The 5,139-nt window shown below is 37.6% G+C and overlaps 1 protein-coding gene across 1 annotated transcript in view; it reads right to left on the bottom strand.

Moving 5' to 3' along the window:
• TIMP2 (TIMP metallopeptidase inhibitor 2) overlaps positions 1 to 5,139 on the bottom strand; it is an 84,591-nt gene that overhangs the window by 22,714 nt on the left and 56,738 nt on the right. The gene's annotated exons all lie outside the window — the stretch shown is intronic.

Here is a 5,139-nt window from a genome sequence, read left to right as displayed (position 1 = left end):
TATATATTTTAGTTATTAATATTTATTATTATCTTTGTTGCTCAGTTGTGTCATGAGTCTTTGGGAATGGAGAAAACCCCATTGGAGGTTTTCTGGGCAAAGATACTAGAGTGGTTTACCATTTCATTCTCCAGCTCATTTTACAGTGATTTGCCTAGGGTCACACAGTTAATAAATGTCTGAGGGGGAATTTGAACTCAGGGAGTAGTCTTTCTGACTCCAGGCCAGGCACTCTATCCTCTGCCCCACAAGGTTCTAACCATGTCAGAACTCATTTCCAATAGATAACATATGATTAGAATCACCATATCTCAGTTTTACTCACCCCGAACAAAAATACCTAGATAACATACTTGAGGCTTGAAGGCCTCCAATGAAGAAAGAATTTACCATCTCCCAAGGAAGCATCCAGAATTTGTGACAGTGCAGAGCTTCAGGTAATTAGAGTCAGGAAGATCTAAGTGCTTTCTTGTGGACACAGATAAGCTAGTCAACCAAAACTTCCCCTAGCCTCAATGGGATTACTAATAAACTCTATTTTACCTGGCTGTTGTAAGGATCAAATGAGAAAACATATGTAAAGAGTTATATAAACCTTAAAGTGGTAAATAAATATTAGCTATTAGCTACTTTATACTTAATTATTAAATAGTTTTTCCTGAAATCAAGTCTAAATCTGCTTGTTTGAATTTTTCACTCCTAGTTCTACTTTTTGAGGCCAAGCAGAGGAAATCTATAGTAAATCTGTAAGATATAATGTGAACATTATGCTGTTGATGACAACAGTATATTTACATAATGTCTCTCTCAAGAGCCAAAAATACTTTACGTACATTATTACTTTTTTTTTTTAGGGTTTTGAAAGGCAAATGGGGTTAAGTAGCTTGCCCAAGGCCACACAGCTAGGTAATTATTAAGTGTCTGAGGCTGGATTTGAACCCAGGGACTCCTGACTCCAGGGCCAATGCTTAATCCACTGTACCACCTAGCCACCCCTACATTATTACTTTCAATCACAGAATACTTCAGTGAGTTTAGAAAAAAAAAAGATTCTCCTTCCTATTTTATGAATGAAGGGACAAACATTATTTTTTTAAGGATACATAAGTCTGTATTAAAATTATACATTTATTATTAGGATTATCAATTTTTCTTCCACTCTCTTTAAACTCTTAAAATTATTTCTCCTTGTCCTGTCCTTTTTATTTATTTGGAGGCAATCTGGGTTAAGTGACTTGTCCAGGATCACATATTTAAGTGTTTGAGGTCAAATTTGAAATTTGGTCCTTCTGACTTCTAGGCTGGTGCTCTTTCCACTACACCACCTGGTTGCCCTTCCTTTAAAAGCAAAAACAAAACAAAACTCAAAACTATCTTAATAGAGTCTTCTTTTTCCCAGCAGTACCAGTCCTTTATTTTTTTTATTTTTTATTTTTTTTAGGTTTTTGCAAGGCAAATGGGGTTAAGTGGCTTGCCCAAGGCCACACAGCTAGGTAATTATTAAGTGTCTGAGACCGGATTTGACTCCAGGGCCAGTGCTTTATCCACTTAGCCACCTAGCCACCCCCCAGTCCTTTATTTCTAATTGCTAGGTATTTCCATTTTGATATCTTGCAACTACTTCATACTGAATATGCCCAAAGTAGAAGTCATTTTCCTTCTCTAACTCCAGAAAGCAACTCTCAACTTTCCTGTTTTTGTTAACACCATCATCTTTCTGTCAAACAGTCTGAAAGACGCATAATCATCTTTGCTCATACTTCTTTATTTTCATTATCTTGTCACTTCCTAGGTCCTGTCCATGTTTACTTCAAAATGTATCTCATATTCATCTCATTTTCATTATCTGCTCAGAATGCTTGGTGTAGTGGATAGAGAACTGGGAACCTAATGTCAAATTCTTTCTCCGAATTTGACTCCATATATGACTAAGTCACTTAACCTCTATCTTAAGTTTTCTCAAAAGTCATATGAGGATAATAACACCCATCTCACAGTGTTGAGTATCAAATGAGATAATTGTAAAACTACTTTGCACTGTGCCTAAGCATGTAGGCATAATGTAAATGCTAGCTTTAATTATTATCACTAACCCCTCAGTCTAGTCTCTTATCAAATTATTCCTGGATTGTTTCATCAAGCCTCTTAGCTAGTTTCTCTGATTCTAGTCTTTTCCTTCACAAAACCATCCTGCAGACAAAAACCAACCTACCAGAATAACTAATCTTCCTTCAATACTACTGAAAATGCCATGTCACTCCCTTACTCCAAAACTGTCAATGATTCCCCATTTCATATCAGAGTTAAGTCCCATTGCATCTGACTAGCTTTCAAGATTCTCCATCATCTAACCTAACTTTTCTTATCCTATTAATATCTATTTTCCTAAAAACACTTTCTGGTCTAAATATATCAGTCTCTTGCTTGTTCTTATCTCCTTGCCTCCCTCATGTCATTATCCCCACATGGAACACCAGCCTTCCTAATCCTGTGAGTTTCAACTTAAACCTCAGTTCTTCTACAAAACAATCTTCAACTGAATACTCCAACCTTCAATGACAATAATCAGTTCATTAAATATTTACTACTTGGTTTTAGGAATGGACAAAAACAAAACCAGTCCTTGCCTTGCCTTCCTAAGGAAGGGGTGAGAAAAAGTAATTCCTGAGGAAAGTGACAGGTGGCACTCTCGTTGAGCCTTCAAGGGACTTCAGGGTTACAAGAGGTGTGTGTGTGTGTGGGGGGGGGTAGGGACTGCACTTCAGGTATGAGCATTACATGCCCAGGTAAAGGCATGGAGGGAAAACAGCTGGTTGAGAGGTTTATATGGATCACAAAGTGAGCAAGAGAAGTTAAAAAACTATCATCCTCAGATTCAGTGAATTGCTGAAGGACTTCATGTAGAACAAAACTCAGATCATCTAGTTTAGGGGGTTGACAAATTAAAGTTAAGTGACATTTTTTTTTGTGCCAAGGCACTATACAAAGTGCTAGGGACACAGTAACATAAATGAAACAGCCTGTCCTTGAAGAGTTAATGTTGAAGATGGAAAGATACAAGAATGTACACTTATGAGTAACAAAAAGCATGTATAAAATTATATTTATTATGATTAATATATTTAACATTACTATATGCTATATAATGGGTTGGGAGGAGAGTCCTAACAGGTGGAAAATCAGAAAAGGCTTAGTATAGCAGGTGCTACCTGAGCTGACTTTTGAAAGGTGTTAGGGGTTCCAAGGGTGGAATTGACAAGGGAAAATATTCCAGAAATGGGGCACATTATGTACCAATGCAGAGAAATGGGCAATGGAATGTCTTGCAAATAGCAAGTATGTTAATTGACTGGATCACAGAGTAAGGGAGAATTATATGAAATAACTTCAGAAAGAAAGGCAAGAAAATAAAAGAAAAAAGTTTCAATTGTGAAAATATTTAAATGATCAAAAGAGGAATGTATATTTTATTAGTGAGAAAATATTCAAATTTTCAGTTGTGTCTGACTCTTCATGATCCTATTTGGGCTTTTCTTGGTGGAGATATTGGATTGGTTTGCCATTTCCTTCTCTAGTTCATTTTACAGATGAAGAACTGAGGCCAACAGGATGATGTGACTTGTCCAGGGTCACACAGCTAGTGAGTATCTGAGGTCAGATTTACACTCAAGTGAGTCTTTCTGACTCCAGGTCTGGCACTATCACTGTGCCACCTTATTTGCCCCTATAGAGGAAGCAGGGAACTACTTAAGTTTTTAACTAGGGGGATGAAGGAGTCAGAACTGTGCTTTAAGAATATCTTCTGTTGGGGCGGCTAGGTGGTGTAGTGGATAAAGCACCGGCCTTGGAGGCAGGGGTACCTGGGTTCAAATCCGGTCTCAGACACTTAATAATTACCTAGCTGTGTGGCCTTGGGCAAGCCACTTAACCCCATTTGCCTTGCAAAAAAACTAAAAAAAAGGAATATCTTCTGTTTCTCAAGAGTTGCAGTGGATAAGCAAATTTGCCAACATCATTAATTTTAGAGCCCATGTACAGAGCCTCCCTGTGATTCTGCTGCAATCATTGCTTTTGAATTCCCTTTGATTGAACTCCCCAAACCAATAAGCTGAGGCCTTCTGTATTAGCCTTTCTTCATTATGGACTTCCTTCATACCAGTTCCTGATTCATACTCTTCAATCACTCTTTTATCAAACTCATGCCTAATATTCTTCCCATCTTGTCTTCCCTGAATGACAGCATTTAGTATGAGATGGCTCCATATTTTTAACTCTCATTTTCGGCTGCGTCAACACAATTTATCACTTGCTCAATGTGATAATCACTACGTCTCATGAAACTTCAATGTAACAGTAAAGATATACTCAAATTTAAGAAAAAACAATGAAAAGTGGATTTGATTAAGAAGAGTCTTCCATAAATAAAAGAACTCATAGTGTAAAAGTCCTTGAATATATATTTTCCTGAGTTGCTTCCCTATTTCTGTCAAGGGCACCATCAACCTTCTAGTCACCTAGATCACAACCTCAGGATCAACTTTGATTCCTCCCTCTCACTTCATAGTAAATCAGTGGTCAGATCTTTTTGCTACTGCTCTTTTGTATCCATACCTTTCTTCCTACTCACATAGTCTTTAACCACTGTCTTTGCAAAGATAGCAAAATTGATCTTGCCTCAACTCTCTTCCCTTCCAAAGATATGTTAAAAGTGCAAGTCTAATCGACTCAATATACTTCAGTGGTTCCCAATCATTTCTAGAATCAAATGTCAGGGCAGCTAGGTGGTGCAGTAGATAAAGCACCAGCCCTGGAGTCAGGAGTACCTAGGTTCAAACCTAGCTGTGTGGCCTTGGGCAAGCCACTTAGCCCCATTTGCCTTGCAAAAAACCTAAAAAAAAAAAAGAATAGAAGCTCCTTGAGGGCAGGGCTTTAGCATTGCCCTATTTAGCATTACAGTATTTAGTACACTTTGGCTAGTATAGTTAGTGGCAAGTTAGTGTCTCAGACACTAACAATGTGATCCTGGGCAAGTCATTTAACTTCAATTACTTTAAAAAAAAAAATAGAATCAAATGTCAATTCCTATTCCAAATGTTCACAACCCAGCCCAAGCTTGCCTTTCCAGGCTTATTAAACATG

This window comes from Macrotis lagotis, chromosome 2 (assembly GCF_037893015.1).
Source record: "Macrotis lagotis isolate mMagLag1 chromosome 2, bilby.v1.9.chrom.fasta, whole genome shotgun sequence".
NCBI lineage: Eukaryota > Metazoa > Chordata > Mammalia > Peramelemorphia > Peramelidae > Macrotis > Macrotis lagotis.
This window is presented reverse-complemented; position numbering and strand designations above follow the sequence as displayed.